Source organism: Ochlerotatus camptorhynchus, unplaced genomic scaffold (genome assembly GCF_037179485.1).
Source record: "Ochlerotatus camptorhynchus isolate MF236.1 unplaced genomic scaffold, CSIRO-AGI_Acam_v1.1 ptg000170l, whole genome shotgun sequence".
NCBI lineage: Eukaryota > Metazoa > Arthropoda > Insecta > Diptera > Culicidae > Ochlerotatus > Ochlerotatus camptorhynchus.
The window spans coordinates 1,197,754-1,218,178 of record NW_027040660.1 but is presented as its reverse complement, the minus strand read 5'-3'; the positions used below and the strand labels follow the sequence as shown (position 1 = coordinate 1,218,178).

The 20,425-nt window shown below is 40.7% G+C and overlaps 1 long non-coding RNA gene across 1 annotated transcript; it reads right to left on the bottom strand.

Moving 5' to 3' along the window:
• Positions 1–7,889: 7,889 nt before the first annotated feature.
• LOC135701649 (uncharacterized) lies at positions 7,890–13,633 on the bottom strand. The gene is made up of 3 exons (XR_010517646.1): positions 13,596–13,633; positions 13,458–13,541; positions 7,890–8,039 (listed from the first exon to the last, which is right to left on the bottom strand). It is a non-coding gene; the product is annotated as an uncharacterized LOC135701649 (long non-coding RNA).
• Between the last annotated feature and the right edge of the window lie 6,792 nt (positions 13,634–20,425).

Sequence of the window (20,425 nt, the reverse complement as noted above, 5' to 3'; positions counted from 1 at the left end):
TTTAGCTGGCATGTAGCAATTTTTAGTTCCGTGACCCCATCCCTGGCACTTACGGCACTGAGTGAGGTTTTGAAAATTTCCTCCAGTCTTCCTGAAGTGTTCCCACTTCACTCGGACATGGAGCATAAGGCTAGCTTTTTCTAAGGCCTTAAGGTTGTTTAGTTCACTAGACTTGAAGTGAACTAAATAAAAATCATTAGAAATCCCGTTGCGCGAATCGCCAGGACGGGATTTCATTTTCATTTTGATTACTTGGAGTGGCACAACTCCAAGTAATTTTGCCAGTTCATCTTTGATCTGATCCAGGGATTCACCACTGGGCAGTCCTTTCATGACAACCTTGAACACACGTTCAGTTTTGGTGTCGTAAGTAAAAAATTTGTGCTTCTTCTCAGTAAGATACTTGAGAAGACATTTAAATCCGTCCAAGGTTTCAGCCAATACACGGCATTCACCCCGACGTCCAATTTGTAGTGAAAACTTAACTTTCACGAAATTCAAAAGTTCCATGCGAAGAGCATGGAAATCGGTAGTGGTTATCACAATAGGGGGAATCTTTTCCTTCTTGGCATTAAGCCGGGAAAGTTTACTAGAATTTTTCTTGGATGATGGATCATTCTCATCATCCGTGAGCAAATCAAATTGATTACTCAAATTAATTTCTTCAGAAGGGGGGTCAAGAGTTTGCCCCTTTCTTTTGCGTTTAGGCGCCATGGCGGCAGTAAATTTTTTATCCAAATCGACTTCCAAGCAGATTACTATAAGAATCTGAAGGATCGAAGAGGAATTTTCCAAATCGATATCCAAGAAGGATTACCTCGGGTAGGGTCCAAACAAGGATCGAAGAGGAATAAGAGGAGTTGAACAAGGTAGAAAATTTTTACAGGTTGAGCACTGAAAAGTGCTGTTTAAATTTGTTGTAGCTTTAGGTAGTAGTAACACTTCCTTAAGCAAAAAGCAAATAGATCCGCACGGCAAGAGAGCACGATGCGGACTGATTTTTAAGCAATTGACTGTTTCATGGCCCCTCCTTGCATCAATCATATCTTTCGATGGATAATTCGTCGAACGAGGTTGAAGATATGATCACTGTGCTACAGTGGAACTGCCGTAGTCTAGTGCCTAAACTAGACTCGTTCAAATTTTTACTTCACAATTCTGATTGTGATATATTTGCTCTCTGTGAAACATGGCTTTCTTCCGATAAAGAACTCAACTTCCACGATTTTAACATTATACGCCTGGATAGAGACGATTCTTATGGAGGAGTACTTTTAGGGATCAAAAAGTGCTACCCTTTCTACAAAATTTCCCTTCCTGCTCTATCCGGCGTCGAAATCGTTGCTTGCCAAATAAATGTGAAGAACAAAGATCTTTGCATAGCTTCAGTATACGTTCCACCAAGAACCTCCGTTAGCCGTAGTCAACTCTGGAATCTAGTTTCGATTCTTCCATCCCCAGTATTATTTCTGGGTGATATGAACTCCCATGGTACTGGGTGGGGCGATCTATATGATGACAATAGAGCGGCTATTTTTTACGATTTATGCGACGATTTCAACTTGACTATTTTGAACACTGGTGAAGCGACACGTATAGCAAAACCTCCGGCTCGAGAAAGTCGACTCGACTTATCTTTGTGTTCAAGATCGCTATCACTGGATTGTCTGTGGAAGGTTATCAATGATCCCCATGGTAGCGATCATTTGCCAATCATCATTTCAATTAAGTGTGCCCCTCACTCTGCAGAACCATCTCGAGTTCCATTTGATCTTACAAGGAACATAGATTGGCATAAATATGCAACGGCGGTGACAATTGGTGTCGAATCAATAGATACGCTTCCACCATTGGAAGAATATCGATTCCTCGCCGATTTGATATACAAAAGTTCACTGGAAGCACAAAAAAGAAAAGTTCCAAGTGCGCCCTTCAAAAGGAGACCAGCCACACCTGGATGGGACGAAGAATGCACAAAATTGTATGTAGAAAAATCTGATGCTTTCAAAGCTTTTCGTAGACACAAAACCTCCACTTACTTCGAGGAATATTCAAAGCTTGAGACAAAGCTGAAACAATTAATCAAAGCAAAAAAACGCGGTTATTGGCGCAATTTCGTCGAGGGACTCTCACGAGAAACCTCAATGAACACCTTGTGGAGGGTGGCTCGGAACATGCGTAACCGCTCATCTTCTAATGAGAGTGAAGAATACTCCAACCGATGGATATTCGATTTCGCTAAAAAGGTCTGTCCGGACTCAGCTCCAGCACAACACATTCTTCGAGAAGCGTCTCCGAGCGGCAGCTCTCTGGATAGACCATTCACAATGCTGGAATTCTCTATGGCTCTTCTTTCATCGAACAACTCCTCACCGGGAAGCGATATGATTAAATTCAATCTTCTGAAAAATCTCCCAGATATCGCTAAAAGACGCTTGCTAGACTTATTCAATTCCTTACTAGAAAACAACATTATACCGCCTGAATGGAGACAGGTCAAAGTAATAGCCATTCGAAAACCTGGCAAACCAGCGTCTGACCATAACTCATACCGTCCGATTGCGATGCTTTCGTGCATTAGGAAATTGTTGGAGAAAATGATCCTTCGGAGACTCGATCGCTGGGTCGAATCAAATAACTTGCTATCAAATACACAGTTTGGGTTCCGCAAGAGCAAAGGAACAAACGATTGTCTAGCGCTGCTTTCCTCAGATATTCAACTGGCCTTTGCGCACAAGGAGCAATTGGCTTCAGTATTCTTGGACATTAAGGGGGCTTTTGATTCAGTTTCCATTGAAATTCTGTCAGACAATCTGCACAGATGTGGACTTTCTGGAATTTTAAATAATTTCTTGTACAATTTGTTGTCAGAAAAGCAAATGAACTTTTCCCTTGGACAACTGACAACTTCCAGAATTAGCTACATGGGCCTACCCCAAGGCTCATGTCTCAGCCCTCTTCTTTATAACTTTTATGTCAAAGATATCGACAACTGTTTGGCAGAACAATGCACGCTAAGACAACTTGCAGATGACGGTGTGGTTTCCGTAAGAGGTCCACATGCCATGGACTTGCAAGGACCATTGCAAAGTTCCTTAGATAACTTGTCTTCTTGGGCTAGGAATCTAGGGATCGAATTCTCGCCGCAGAAAACTGAACTGGTAGTGTTTACTCGAAAGCGGTACCCAGCCCAAATGCAACTTAATCTTTTGGGCAGAAACATTACTCAATCATTGTCTTTCAAGTACCTTGGGGTCTGGTTTGATTCAAAGTGCACTTGGAATACCCATATTACGTATTTGAAGCAAAAATGTCAGCAGAGGATCAACTTTCTCCGTTCAATTTGCGGCACATGGTGGGGTGCTCATCCGGGAGACCTCATAACGCTTTATAAAACAACAATTCTCTCTGTTCTAGAGTACGGCTCTTTCTGCTTTCTCTCGGCAAGAAAATGCCACCTTATAAAATTGGAACGAATTCAATATCGTTGTCTGCGTATTGCTCTTGGCTGTATGCATTCAACGCATAACATGAGTCTCGAGGTTCTGGCAGGAGTAAAACCCCTCCAGAACCGTTTCTGGGAGCTCTCTCTCAGAATACTAATCAAATGCGGAGTGACGAACACACTTATAATTGCAAATTTTGAAGAAATTTTTGAGCTGAACACACAATCTCGATTTATGAGAATCTACCACCACTACATATCCTCGGATATGTGTCTTCCTTGTTATACTCCAGACCGTGCTCACTTCACCAATCGCAGTTCCTCAATTGAATATGATATGTACATGAAACAAGTGATTCATGGGATTCCAGATCAACTTCGAACTATTATTATCCCGCGTATTTTTACTGAAAAGTACCAACACGTCAATTGCGTGAAAAGATATTTTACAGACGGGTCACGTCTCAATGGATCCACTGGCTTCGGTGTCTTCAATGAAAACTCTAGCGCATTCCGCAAACTTCAGGAACCTTGTTCTGTTTATGTTGCTGAGCTGGCAGCAATCAACTTCGCATTGGGGATGATTTCCAACATGCCCGCAGACCATTACTTCATCTTCTCGGATAGTCTCAGTTCGATTGAGGCGTTCGGTCGATGAAACCAAGTAGGCACTCATCTTATTTCCTTTCAAAGGTAAGGGAGCAGATGAGTGTACTGGTCGAAAGATCATATATGATTACCTTTGTATGGGTCCCCTCACATTGCTCAATCCCAGGCAATGAGAAGGCGGACTCTCTCGCAAAGGTGGGCGCGCAGGAAGGCGAATTTTATGTCAGGCAAATTTCACACGATGAATTTTACCATTTAGTGCGTCAGAGTACCCTTTCGAGTTGGCAAACCGATTGGGACAATGGAAATCTTGGACGGTGGTTACATTCAATTATTCCTAATGTTTCTTCGAGAGCGTGGTTTAAAGGCTTGGGCTTAAGTCGTGACTTCATTCGCGTGATGAGTAGACTTATGTCCAACCACTACTCGCTAGATGCGCATCTCAATAGAATAAACCTCGTGGACAGCAACATATGTCGGTGTGGAAACGGTTACGACGACATCGATCACGTAGTTTGGCAATGTACGGATAATGACGCCGCCAGAGAGCGACTTTTGAATACCCTCGAGGCCCAAGGAAGACAACCCTATATTCCTATCAGAGACGTGTTGGGTACCCGCGATCTCTGCTATATGCAGTCGATTTATGTGTTTCTGCAAATGTCTAGTATAAGAATTTAATTCGTTTGTCTTTTGTCTCTCTTTATTAGTTTTTGTTTGTCTTGTCCCCCGTCTCGATGAGTCTCATCGTCGCCCACTGGTCACCATAGCCGGTCGAACTCCAGACGAATCTAGAACCACACTACCGTTCATACTGGCGACATCACTCTGATGAGACAACGAAACCCTACCCAAGCTCCTCCCCTTTTCCTATCCTTCGACAATGTACCCCTCTAACCTCGAGTAAGCCGCGAGTAATCGGCCCAACTCCTACTAGACATAGAATTAAGTGAATTTTGTTACAAACAAAGAACAATGAATTATCGGCTCCGTAAAGCTAACGCGATTGAGCCTTACAAATAAACGAACTAGATAAAAAAAAATCACACTGCCCACAGAGCTCACATGACTCTTATAAAGTTTTATTAAATTTTTGTTTCAGCAACCCAGTTTTGGCATTATTAATATCAAATAAAAACACTTTTTCGAGCATCACGCTCGATGATTTACATTATCCGCCTACTAAGGTTGATGTTTCAACAGTTTCATAATTATAATTCTTAGTTTGTTTTCAGTAGGTGGCAACACCTTTACTTGAGGTTCAAACAGTAACTACCTACGTGACTTCTGAGCTCTTTTGAATGTTTGGCTCCCGTTTGACAGTTTGACTCGGCTCCCAGATGACAAGCATTTTGAGTTAGTTCGCAGTACTCAGCAAAAAATCTGTGATTCTCGGTAGGAAAAGTGAAAAATCGTTAGTTTTTAACCTTTTGTCTGTGAATCAGTAGGCATCCCGAAAATCGATAGGACTACCGATAAATCGGTAGGTCTGGCCACCCTGCATCTCTATACATACATATACATAGTATACATAGTAAAAAAGGAAGTAAAGCGGATTAAAGTAGATTTGATTAGAAATACTCAGAGGGAGAGATGGGCGGAGAGAATGTTTTGAGCCAAATGAACTGTCAAAATCTGAGCCAATCGAACATTCGAATTTTCCGATGATTTCTTATTCTTACTGGAATAAATTTGAGAGTATTGCAATCGAACAGAAATTCAATCACTTTTATGTTTTGTGTGCTTCTCAAATTCAACTAGTTTTTGAACCAAAAACAATATTCTAACTCTATTGATTTATTGATCTTCGTTGGTTAATGAATGGCACCAAGAAATGTGCAAAATATTGCGATGCAATCAATTATTATTTTGCACGTAAATCGAATCAAAAATAAAAGTCATTTGAAATGCTAGCTTCTAACAAGGGTTGCAAGATAATTTAGAAACAAATCCCTGCTGCCGAATTGTATTTTGTTTTCTCCGCCTATCTCTCCCTCTGAGTATTTGTAGTTTTGATTTACTTGATACTCAAAAATAAATAAAATCAAAAAAGCTTCAAAAGTATGCAAATTCTCCCAGCGGTGCCGGTGGTGTAGTGGTAAGCGTGATTAACTCTCACTCCAGCAGGTCTGGGTTCAATCCCAGTCGGCGCCGCCGGGATTTTCTGAGGCATAACATCTCTCCTTCGGAAGGGAAGTAAAGCCGTTGGTCCCCCGAATAGAAATTTACATTAGCCCAACGTTTGATTTTGATGTCTACATCAGCATCGAAATCAAATGTATGCCTGATGTCAAACATTAGAAAACATTATGATTTAGTTGTATTTAAGCAACGTAACATGGTGTATACATCAGAAATTTTGGAACAAAATTTTGCCATTCTAATGTCGGTCTGACGTCAAAAATTTCAATCTATTGACATTAGAACCAAACGTTTTAAGGATGTTTTCGGATGTACAAAACGTTAGAACTAAACGTTGTTCGGATGTTTTTATATGTAAACGTTTTCTGATGTTTTCATATGTAGATGTTTCCTGATGTTAAAACCAAACGTTTTTGGATGTTTTCAGATGTAAAAAACGTTAGAACTAAACGTTGTTCGGATGTTTTTATATGTAAATGTTTTCAGATGTTTTTTAATGTAGATGTTTCCTGATGTTAGAATCAAACGTTTTTCGGTTGTTTTCGGATGTAAAAAACGTTAGAACTAAACGTTGTTGGTATGTTTTTATATGTAAATGTATTCTGATGTTTTCTAACGTAGATGTTTCCTGATGCTAGAACCAAACGTTTTTTGGATGTTTTCGGATGTACACAACGTTAGAACTAAACGTGGTTCTGATGTTTTCAATTGTACTTCGTGTTTGTTGTTCTCTGATGTTTTCAGATGTACAAAACGTTTGAAGTAAACGTTGTTTGAATGTTTTCAAATGTATAAACATCTACATTTGAAAACATTCAAACAACGTTTCCTTTAAACGTTTTGTACATCTGAAAACATCAGAGAACATGTTTTTAGATATACAGAACACTAGAATCTTACTTTTCAAATGCTTTCAATTATATTTACAACACATTAGAATTAGAAACATGATCGTGTAAACACTACACACCATAATTGTTAGATAACATCATAAAAATGCGTACATAATAGTCAATGCTGAAGCTCCCGTTTCCCACCAGTCAGTTAACTGACCTTAGCTAACCTAATATCATTGCGGCAACTCTCTATGCGGCAGGGGAACTATGCCATTAGCGCGCTAAGAGTTGTTAGACCACTGACATAGGCGCCAATTTGTAGGTGACGAGGCACTTGGTGACATTACAGCGAGCTTGACGATTGTTGCAGCATTTTTTTTTAGCAAACTACCAGTTAAGGTTTGTAGTGTTTACAAGATCATGTTTCTAGCTGTAATGCTTTGTACAATTGAAAGCATTGGAAAAGTTAATTCTCATGTTTTGCACAACCAAAACCATCAGAAAACATAAAATTGTACAAAAAAAATCATCCATTCTGGTAGATTATCTCTTAAATGCATACAGAATAGCCATTGCTTAAGCTCCCGTTTCCCACCAGTCAGTTAACTGACCTTAGCTAACCTAATATCATTGTGGCAACTCTCTATGCGGCAGGGGAACTATGCCATTAGCACGCTAAGAGTTATTAGACCACTGACATAGGCGCCAATTTGTAGGTGACGAGGCACTTGGTGACATTACAGCGAGCTTAGCGATTGTTATAGCATTTTTGAGTAAACTACCAGACAATCATGACAATGTGATAGCTGCGCCTCCAGATCTCCCTTTAAATCAACCCGCTGTGCCAATTTGCCAATAATGCAAGACACTTTGGACGGGGTTGCTGGCTTGTTTGGTCCACTGTTACAAGTGGCAAGCCTTCCCCTTCACGGATCGCTCCAAAAATTGCTGCCTGTTCCACAGATGATCCAAAAATGCGGAAAGTTTTGGGCTGCCTTATTGACGAACTGCAAATATATAAAAAACAAAATTATTGTGCACGAAAAATATGACAATAGACAATGCTCGAGAAGCACTGGGAGTTTTCGAACGACGCGTGCTTAGGACCATCTTTGGCAGGGTATATGAAGTGTATGTGTATGGAGGAGAAGAATGAACCACGAACTGGCGTAACTTTATGGCGAACCCAATATCCAGAAAGTCGCTAAAGGTGGAAGGGTACAATGGGCGGGACACGTTGTAAGAATGCCGGACAACAATCCCGCAGAGAAGCACAGCGTGCTAGGTGGTTAGACCAAGTGGAGCAAGATGTAGGAAGTGTGGGACGCTCGAGAAATTAATTATATGATTTGAGTAGTAGCTATGCTGAAGATCCGAGAGATGTCGTCCCTTCAGTGGTAGGAAAATCATTTTTGCAGTATGAAGAATATCAGAAAATCCACGATTTGTGACTAATTTTCATTACGTCGAATGTAACAAAGGTAAACAAAGTCGAGCTATCAGTGTCAATCGATGCTCCTGCTATTACACTATATACTGTCCGAATATAGGATCACATCCCATTTTTTAATTTATTTACCAGTCAAATTGCTTTTTGACGTAATCACCTTCCGATCAAAATAGTTTTCGATGTTACTTACGTCACCCGATTTCTATGGACATGCCGTTTGCCTTAAGTAACAGCACTGAGAAACCCGTGAAAAGTGTACTTTCGTCGTTTCGCTTTCTCATTATTAAAGTGAATAAATCGAACTGTTTGTTGCTAAGATGATTTCGGTGGTCCTAAAATGATGAATGGGCTGCACGTAAGGAGACATAATTGATAATTCTCCCGAAAATCCTGGTAAATACACTTTGACTTAAGTAACAATAGGGGCCACCAAACGACGTATAAGAACTAGCTAGCGATTTGCCTTTGTATGATTAAAACCCGGCTAAATATGTTAAACATTGCTATCACTATGAGATTATATGTGTTTAATTGGAAATAGGAATAACTTTTCGGTCATCAAAACAAAACTTTATTTTTCTCGGATCGGTGCGAATGTTACTTACGACATAATGAAAATTTGCTCTTGAAATATGCTTTCACAGAAGGAAACAAATAAACCAGTGTTTACCTTATCACTATAGTAATGTACTCGTGCAATTTTTGGGCACCTAAAACTGCCCATAAAGACTATAATGAATAAAAACTGGAAATTTTCATGCATTTCCAAATGGTTTCCCACCATAGGCGAATCCAAAAGAAACTAAGCGATCGTTTCAGCCTCTTGCGGTTAATAGGGGAACCCTCAAAAGAGTGATGAGGGTGGAAATTTTCACCGTGAAGCATAGGAGGAGGACAATATTTTCACCTTCCTGATTAATTTATCCACCGCAGGTGCTTGAAATCATCATCCACGTGGAATATTTTGTTTTCCGTATCGGGTTTGCAGTGATCTGGCTGGTGCTTCCATATATTTTTGATAAGAAAAATTAAGATTTATTAAATTGTCCCAGCGGTTATGATCTTCCGGATTTTTAATGTGTGGTTATTTCAGCTGTAAATCAGTTCAGATCTGTAGTTAATCGAACAATACGACCACTCCCGATGGAAATTTACAAGTTGTGCAATAAAATGTACATTGTTTTGAGTTTTGAAAATCGTCATTATGATGTAAACAAATGGATTGGATGACATTTCCTTTCAAAATCGGCTAGCGCACTCTACATTGATGGTGTATGAAAAGAGCCTATTCCCATACATTCGAAGTGACTGGCCCTCTGGATTTGGATGATGTCAAAAACCACAAAACATGATTAATTGGAGACAAGCAGCCAGGGACCGAGTTAGTTGGCACAACTTTGTTATACATGTCAAATCTTGAGGGACATCGGACCAGCAAAAGTAAAGTATCTTATACGTTGGCCAAATTGTTATCCGAACTGCTTAAAAATTCGAAGAAATAGTTATTGAATAGTACAGAATTCTAAATTGATGTTATTTATGAAAAATTTACATTAGAATTGTGCTTTCTTAAATCTCAGTCTTTCCCTGATTGCGAACCACACTTTAAATTTTATATAAACTTGTGGCCCATTTTGTGTACCATCATAATGCTTGATGAAACTTATTCCGCCCGGAAACATGTTTTTTCGGAATTATGAAGTCATTATACGTTATGATGACATTTTGTATTTTTAAGTTACAAGAGGACGTTGCAAAGGATGAGTTTGACGTATAAAACCTGGGCATTTAATTTTCAGAGAGTCACAATCAGCGAATTCATTAAATCAAGAGCAAATTTTCATTACGTCGAATGTAACAAAGGTAAACAAAGTCGAGCTATCAGTGTCAATCGATTCTCCTGCTATTACACTATATACTGTCCGAATATAGGATCAAATCCCATTTTTTAATTTATTTACCAGTCAAATTGCTTTTTGACGTAATCACCTTCCGATCAAAATAGTTTTCGATGTTACTTAAGTCACCCAATTTCTATGGAGATGCCGTTTGACTTAAGTAACAGCGCTGAGAAACCCGTGAAAAGTGTATGTTCGTCGTTTCGCTTTCTCATTATTAAAGTGAATAAATCGAACTGTTTGTTGCTAATATGATTTCGGTGGTCCTAAAATGATGAATGGGCTGCACGTAAGGAGACGTAATTGATAATTCTCCCGAAAATCCTGGTAAATACACTTTGACTTTAGTAACAATAGGGGCCACCAAACGACGTATAATAACGTTGGACTCAAAAACCAGTATTTTTTAGCATGAAAGCTAGCGATTTGCATTTGTATGATTAAAACCCTGCTAAATATGTTAAACATTGCTATCACTATGAGATTATATGTGTTTACTTGGAAATAGGAATAACTTTTCGGTCATCAAAACAAAACTTTATTTTTCTCGGATTGGTGCGAATGTTACTTACGACATAATGAAAATTTGCTCTTGAAATCACTTATGGCTGTACACAGCAAAAAAAAATGTAATATCGATCAACGTAATTCAAGCTGATGTATGAAATAATGATGTAATAGCAAGAAGCAGATACAATAATAGCAACAATCAATACGAAACTAACGATTTTAAATTGGCTGAATACTTGACTAGCCTATTGGTCCCAAGCAAACGATTAACGTACCCCATTCTAGTCAAAATTCTAGTACTTCACAATGTTTGTTTTGATTCGCTATGAAAGTTTGACAGATAAAATGAGGGGTTAGTGGATTTTCCTATGTTTCGAGGGGTGAATCGATTAGCTTGGGACCGAAGATAGTACCAGAGCTGAGCCAAAAAGTTAAGCACGTTTCTTCGGGACCTACTAGTTTCCCCATCGGGATCCGTATTCGGTTTCCCCATCGGGATCCGTATTCGGTTTCCCCATCAGGATACGTATTCGGAATCCCCATCGGGATCCTTCTACGGAATCCCAATCGGGATCCGTATTGGATTTCCCCATTGGGACCCGTATTCGGTTTCCCCATCGAGATCTGTATTCGGTTTCCCCATCAGGATTCGTGTTCGGTTTCCCCATCGGGATCCGTCTATGAAATCCCCATCAAGACCCGTATTGGGTTTCCCCATCGGGATCCGTATTCGGGTTCCCCATTGGAATTCGTATTCGGTTTCCCCATCGGGATCCGTCTACGGAATCCCCATCAAGACCCGTATTCGGTTTCCCTATCGGGATTCGTATTCGGTTTCCCCATCGGGATCCGTATTCGGTTCCCCCGTCGGGATCCGTATTCGGTTTCCCCATCGGGATTCGTATTTGGTTTCCCCATCGGAATCCGTCTATGAAATCGCCATCAAGACCCGTATTCGGGTTCCCCATTGAAATTCGTATTCGGTTTCCCCATCGGGATCCGTCTACGGAATCCCCATCAAGACCCGTATTCGGTTTCCCCATCAGGATTCGTGTTCGGTTTCCCCATCGGGATCCGTCTATGAAATCCCCATCAAGACCCGTATTGGGTTTCCCCATCGGGATCCGTATTCGGGTTCCCCATTGGAATTCGTATTCGGTTTCCCCATCGGGATCCGTCTACGGAATCCCCATCAAGACCCGTATTCGGTTTCCCTATCGGGATTCGTATTCGGTTTCCCCATCGGGATCCGTATTCGGTTTCCCCATCGGGATCCGTATTCGGTTTCCCCATCAAGACCCGTATTCCGTTTCCCCATCGGGATTCGTATTCGGTTTCCTCATTGGGATCCGTATTCGGTTTCCCCATCGGGATCCGTATTCGGTTTCCCCATCGGGATCCTTATTCGGTTTTCCCATCGGGATCCGTATTCGGTTTCCCCATCGGGATCCGTATTCGGGTTCCCCATTGGAATTCGTATTCGGTTTCCCCATCGGGATCCGTCTACGGAATCCCCATCAAGACCCGTATTCGGTTTCCCCATCGGGATCCGTATTCGGGTTCCCCATTGGAATTCGTATTCGGTTTCCCCATCGGGATCCGTCTACGGAATCCCCATCAAGACCCGTATGCGGTTTCCCCATCGGGATTCGTATTCGGTTTCCCCATCAAGACCCGTATTCCGTTTCCCCATCGGGATTCGTATTCGGTTTCCCCATCGAGATCCTTTTACGGAATCCCAATCCGGACTCGTATTGGATTTCCCCAATGGGACCCGTATTCGGTTTCCCCATCGAGATCCGTATTCGGTTTCCCCATCGGGATTCGTATTCGGTTTCCCCATCGGGATCCGTCTATGAAATCCCCATCAAGACCCGTATTCGGTTTCCCCATCGGGATCCGTATTCGGTTTCCCCATCGGGATCCTTATTCGGTTTCCCCATCGGGATCCGTATTCGGTTTCCCCATCGGGATCCGTATTCGGTTTCCCCATCGGGATCCGTATTCGGTTTTCCCATCGAGATCCTTTTACGGAATCCCAATCCGGACTCGTATTCGGTTTCCCCATCGGGATCCGTATTCGGTTTCCCCATCGGGATCCGTATTCGGTTTCCCCATCGGGATCCGTATTCGGTTTCCCCATCGGGATCCGTATTCGGTTTCCCCATCGGGATCTGTCTATGGAACCCGTCATCGGGATCCGTCTACGGAACCCGTTATCGGGATCCAATTACGGAACCCATCATTGGGATCCGTCATCGGATTTCCAACGGGGTCCACTTCAACTTAGTATTTAGTATTTCCGGAGAACTTTGAGATTTGGACGTAATTGCTTTTGTAAACAAACACGTCTATCGCCGATTAATCGTAAATTGAAACTTATTATCGCGAACAAACCATACTAAATGATAAAGGAATCGTTTCTCTACCTGTTTGTGCCGTTAATTTTTTAGATTGAGCTTTAATTGGCGATTGACGTGTTTGTTTACAAAAGCAATTACGCCCTAATCTCAAAGTTCTCCGGATTTATTTATTTATTCGTCCATAAAAAAAACACATGCACTAACCTGCAGAGATCCGGCTTCGTACTCCCCGCCGGGTTCCAGCGTCGGACTTCCTACCGGGATCCGGCCTCGGACTGGTGCACTTTTCTAAAAAAAAAACTTAATTACATTAAATAGGTACATTAATTCACATTTACTTACCTGAAAAACAGCCTTGCTGATTCCCGGACTAATTTGCCAAAACAACACACACCGCGAAAACACGGCCAATGTGATCGACGCAAATTTGAATACAGTGTACTCAAAATCAAAAAAAAAGTGCAGGAACGCAACGATGAGTAAATTTGCCTCGAGATTTGCCTCATGTTTTCCTGTGGAAAACCTCAAAAATCTTCCAGAAAATTAGGATTGACGAAAATCCACAGAATCCAATCTTTACTTTTCTTATTTTCGGAAAAATTTTCCTGGAAAAACCTGGAAAACCTGGAAAAACAGAGGGAAATTAACTCAAAACTGAGTTCCTGTACTTTTTGCGATTTATGAGTGAACTAAACTCAAATTTGGGTGTTCTCATTTGCCGTGTAGTGCTGACTCGGACAAAACAAACTTTGCATGCGCAACACGGTGTTTCTTGAAAACCCATTTATGGGTAAAAAAAATACCCATTTTCAAACCATGTATGCAGCTGTCAAAAAATGGGGGAATTTGGAAATCATAAAATGGGTGAAAAAATACCCATTTTATGAATCAGTTCACGATTGCATAATGGGTATATTTTTTACCCACTAATGGGTGAAAAAACACTTCGAAATTTTATCGTCTCATTCCGTCACCGACCATTAATGGCGGTAAGCTCCAACTCGGATTAACTTTTAATACCGTCCCTGTTTGTATGATCTGAAAAATGTTTGCTCAGAGTTATGTTGATTAACTCTGATGTCGACATCAAACCAGCCGGACATTCTTGATCGAGATTTAATCCGAGGATAATACCGGTTGGAGCTTACCACCATAAGAAATGCAAACAGTTTCTGTCCGCTTTTTTTTTTAGCAACAATGGACGATCTCCGGAAAAGGTTAGATTCCGAAACATTGGAGAGGCTTACGGATAAGTCTATTCAGTTTTATCCAATATGGTATTGTAATATCTCGTGTAATATTTTTTTTCGCTACAACTGCATTTATTTTCAATGTAAATATTTGAAAGTTTTTTATATCAACGAGGACAAATAACCCAGCACCAGCATCCTCCATTTGAAGCAATGGGTATTTTTTTACCCATTTTATGAAAAACACAATTTAAGAAGATGGGTAAAAAACACCCATTTATTGACAGATCCCCCTTTTACCCATTAATGAGTAAACCATAGTTTACCCATTAAATGAAGAGGGCACTTTTAGCGGAAATGGGTGTTTTTATACCCATTAATGGGTTTTTGCGAAACACCGTGAAGGACCTCAGGGACTCTAGTTTTCTTTTTGCGATTCAGCTAATAAACGCCAAATAACGCGAATTATTGACAGGTCAACATCAGTTGTTTGTAATGGAACGTCCATCTGACACCTACACCCTGAATAATTTTGGTATACGCTAATGCAGCAGCGATGTATAGAGCTTTACTTCAAAAATGAGAACGACAATGACCTTTCTGTCGTTCATAACACGCACACTTGCGCAATCCCATTATCAAGTGCGAAGTTTGTTATCCTCACTTTCGCTTCAGCCAGATATGCTGGTTTGTTATTGTTATCCTCACATTCGGACCATCAATACTCGAGCGCATAGAATGTACCGAGGAATGCATATGCATGCAGGCTGCGCCGGCCCATGCAGGGTGGCCAGATGGTTTTCTTCGTTTGCCTTGGAATTAATATTATCGTTTCAAATGAAAACCTCGTTGAAAACGTTCTGTATACGTTAAACATAACGTCGGACATAGTGTGCTGTATTCGTACACTGATGCGGTATACAGCACACTATAGAGATTGCTGAAGTTTATCGTACGCACACTACGTCACGTATACGTATACGCAAAATGTTTTCATCGGGAAAAAAAACTTCATAGCAGAAAATTTTCCCGATGAAAACAAATCACTGACACAATCATACTTTAGCAATCTCTATGGCCGACGTTATGTTTAACGTATAGAACAAGAGTAAAATCGGGTTTCAATTGAAACGATAATAATCAATTAAAACACTAATTAACTCTTGCACTGTAACGTCACCAGGGCATTTGTTTTACATACAAATAAACATTGACCACAGGGCATGCCACAATTTCCTTCAGTGATTTGAGGCTATGTCAGTCGTGTAAGAGTTAATGATGGTAAGCTCTACCTTGTAATCGCAATGTGCTATTTTATATGATTGCGCCGAGAATTGCGCATTGGGCACGGAAACACTAATAAAAGTGCGGTTTTACGTTAAATTGTTGTTGTGTCTTCATCGCACTTATTCCTTGGTGAATGAAGAATAAGTGCGCAGAAGGCGTCAAGACGATACAACGTCTAAGTGCACTTTTAGTAGCGTTTCCACTCTTCTAAAGAGTTCAATTTTATTTGCAATTGATAATGTCACAAAACTATGCATAGGAGGCATCACTGCACTGCAAGCCACTTTTTATTGTTGTGTCATAGGATGTATTCTAATGTTTTATGCGTGCAACAATTTACATCGTGATGAAGTTTGATTCTAATGTAACGTTAGGTTCTGATGTCATTGGATGTATTCTGATGTTTTATGCGTGCAACAAATTACATCGTGATGAAGTTTGATTCTAATGTAACGTTAGGTTCTGATGTCATTGGATGTATTCTGATGTTTTATGCGTGCAACAAATTACATCGTAATGAAGTTTGATTCTAATGTAACGTTAGGTTCTGTTGTCATTGGATGTATTCTGATGTTTTATGCGTGCAACAAATTACATCGTAATGAAGTTTGATTCTAATGTAACGTTAGGTTCTGTTGTCGTTGGATGTATTCTGATGTCAAATTTTACATCGTCAAGACGTTTGATTCTGATGTAACGTTTGAGGCTAATGTATTTTTATGTACTTGGACGTCACACTGAAGTCTGAATACATTAAGGGTACAGCAATATACGTTAAAATTTAATGTATTGAAGATGTCTGCTGATGTTTCCTACATTACAATTTCTATTCGGGCCCCGGTTCATGTGTTGATGGGTCGATAGGTAGAGTCCAGGTATGGGTGCTGCCTCCGTGGCGTCGGTAGCATTGGTGCTCAGCACGGGAAACAAGATCAACGGAATACAAAATCAAGGAAAAAAGTGCAAATTCCCGCTTCACCTTATTGAGTCTGAGCCATGATTACTTCGGCAATAGTCATGCATGATTAAGTTCGAAATAATTACTTGTTCAAATCTCACCCCGGACAATTGGGTTCTTTAAGGGTATTGAAGTAAATGCATATTCGTAATCTGCATTAAAAATGAAACCCAAACCCAAAATTTCATCAATTTTGGTACACTGGAACTATTTTAAATAAGTACGATAACATTTGTGAAAATCATCTAATTAGCGCCCCTCGGTTTCACTTTGTATGGGAGCGAGCTGTCAGTTTGTTAGTTTAGTGTCAAACAGTGAAGTTGTTATTTTGCTTTAAATCTTGATTTAAAAATCGAGATGAAAGTGTGTGAGTTCGAAAAAAATATCGCTGTGCTCAGAAAACAAAGCTCTTTCAGATGATGTATAAAAAACGATATATTTTTCAAAATTAAAGAACCCAATTGATTATATGATTTGAGTAGAAGCTATACTGAAGATCCGAGAGATGTCGCCCCTTCATTGGTAGGAAAATCATTTTTGCAGTATGGAGAATATCAGAAAATCCACAATTTGTGACTAAACATGCTTTCATAGAAGGAAACAAATAAACGAGTGTTTACCTTATTACCATAGTAATGTACTCGTGCAATTTTTGTGCATATAAAACTGCCCATAAAGACGATAATGAATTAAAACTGAAAATTTTCATGCATTTCCAAATGGTTTTCTACCATTCCCATACATTCGAAGTGACTGGCCCTCTGGATGTGGATGATGTGAAAAACAACAAAACATGATTTATTATCATCATCATGCGACATCCTTGTTGAGCTTTTACGGCAATCTCCCAATGCTTCACGGCGAAGATTTTTTCATAAGCGCTTCTTATGGTTCCCCTATTCACCACTAGAGGCTGAAACGATCGCTTAGTTTCTATTGTTTATTGTTTATTAGGTTCTACATCAACAGACTGGGTTTAGTCCCAATGATGGATAAAGCAATACTAAGTAGGAAATAGAATATAGTCAAGAAGTAATAAGCTGCAAAGGCCGTGAAGTCCAACTTAATTCCTAATTCTTCAAAATATATCACGGAATCTCTGACGCAGCGTCTCGCGTGCCAAGTGAAAATCCAATATGGAAGCAACACGATTGAAAACCCTTTGTAGCCCATTGATAGCACCATACGAACTATAGTTTGTACGACGAAAAGGTATCCTCAGCATTGCATTGTTACGCAGTGCTCATGGTTGAACGTTAACGTCGATTTGTTGTAGAATAGAAGGACAATAGATTCTGCCCTGTAGAATGTCTGCCACAAACAGGGCCCTTGTCGTATCTCTTCGACTCCACAAAGGATCCAGGTGAATTAACAAGCACCGACTTTCGTAGCTTGGAAGGCGATGAGGATCCTTCCAAGGCAATCGTCGAAGGGCAAACCAGATGAATCGATGGGATTCCATACAGGGCGGCAGTATTCTAACACCGTCCGGACGAGGGAGCAATAAAGCGACTTCAAACAGTAGATGTCCGTGAAACTTTTAGATATCCTGAAAATGAAGCCGAGCGTTCTGGATGCCTTGTCGATCACGTACGAGATATGCTGGCTGTATGTGAGTTGACAATCTAAGATGACTCCCAGATCCTTAGGCTGTGTTCCATTTGATGAATTTTTACTTAAATTTGACGCTTCGAAAATAAATTATAATGTTCGAAAATCCCTCTGTTGTTGATCGTCCGATTTTCGAGAACGTGTTTGTCAAAATTGATCCTGCTCTGTCAGAAATAAGTCTGGTACAATAGCAGGTTTATTTCAAAAATTTCCATCTATCAAATTTAAGTGAAATTTCACCAAATGGAACACAGCCTTAATGTGATTCACACGATGTACGTCAACGCCTACTAGGATATAACTGAAAGTAATTGGATGTCTCTTCCGTGAGAACGTGATTACTGAACATTTTGTTGGATTCACAACTATGCGGTTCAGTTGACACCAATTAGTAAAAGCGTTGAGTTGGAGCTGGAGAAGGTGGCAGCCAGCGATGGCTCGGATTCGGAGATAGATTTTCATGTCGTCTGCGAACGACAGTCGTGGACCGTCGAGAACGAAATCGACGTTGTTGAAATACACAAGAAATATCAACGGGCCGAGGTGGCTGCCCAACAAACAATTTGAGCTGCTTAAAGGTTGAATAAGCTATTTTTTAGCTGAAGAAGCAAATTTTTGACTGAATAAGCTCTTGTTATGCTTCCAATGTTTGTTGGGTGCCTTGCGGAATACCCGAAGTGGCAGGGAACGGAGATCGGCAGTCGTCGATTGCAACTTCCAACTGACGATCAGATAGATAGGATGCGAACCATCGTAGGAGACTGCCGTTAATACCAAGCGTATCCAGTTTGGCGATCGCTATAGGATGGTTTAACTTGTTGAAGGCGGCTTATAGGTCAGTGTAGATGACATCTGTTTGCATATGGTCTATTATAGTCTTCGTAATGTACTAGGTGAGACACAGAAGGTTGGAAGTAGTCGACCGTAATGCCATGAAACCATGCTGGTCTTCGCTCAAGTGCTGCTTGAAGTGAGAGACTAATGGTTCCATAACGACCAACTCGAACAGTTTAGATATGGCACACAACGATGTGATGCCGCGATAGTTGTCGATGTTTCTTTTGCATCCCTTCTTATGTACTGGAAACATCTCATCTGATTTCCAGCAGGAAGGAAACACCCCACAAGAGAGGGATATTTCGAATAGAAGGCAGAGAGTAGCCACTAGGCTATCGATTTGTTGCTTGAGAAAGACGAAAGGAACTCCGTCAGGTCCAGGCTTAAATGAAGACTTCAGTTGCGAAGCCGCCGTAGTTATCATAGCGAGGTCGATGTTGATAGCTGCCAAAGATTTACCAGACATTAGAACATAGAGAAACGTGCTCGTTTGGTAGGTTCTCATCCGAGAATACACTCGCAAACTTGGTTGAGAACAGATGGCAAATGTTCTGAGGTGATGAAGTTTCTTCGCCGTTCAATACCATAGTCGATGGAAGGCCAGACTCCTTTCGTTGCTCATTCACATAATTCCAAAAAGTTTTCGGGTAAGATCGAAGCTTCCGTTAAACATCTCGTTGATAACGCCGATAAGATTGGCGACTGGTTCGTTGATACGCACGATTTATCCTCGCATAATGGTCGTTGAGTTGTAAGCTGTGGTACTTGGTGTATTTTCTAAGCGCGGCTCTTTTGGAAGACTTTAACATACGGAGTTCACTTGTTTGCCAAGGATGATGATTACCTTGTTTAGGAACTTTTTTCGGAACGTGTCGCACATTGATGTAAGCCAAAAAATGCGAGAGCGTTTGGGCATCTACATTGACATCGGCAGGGACGATGAAGTTCCCCGATACTGTCGTGGTCAGCATTTCGAAAATCGTATGAGACCTCTAGGGGGGGGTAGAATGACCTCAGGAATTTGGTTGCCTTCAAGTGCAATAACTAAAGGAGGATGGTGTGGAACAGTCTTTATCAACGGAGAAACAGCCATAGACAAATGCGGAGCAGTATCCTGAGCGGTGACGAAGCAAAGGTCTAAGCTACGATTGTTCTCATTAACCACGTGGTTGATTAGCTTCAGAGTGACGATACTGTAATGATCCAAAAGGCTTACAGCTCCAGAGTGAAATGTAGAACGGTCATGGTCCAGGTACAGGAATCCACCGTAAGATGATCGCCAAGAAATT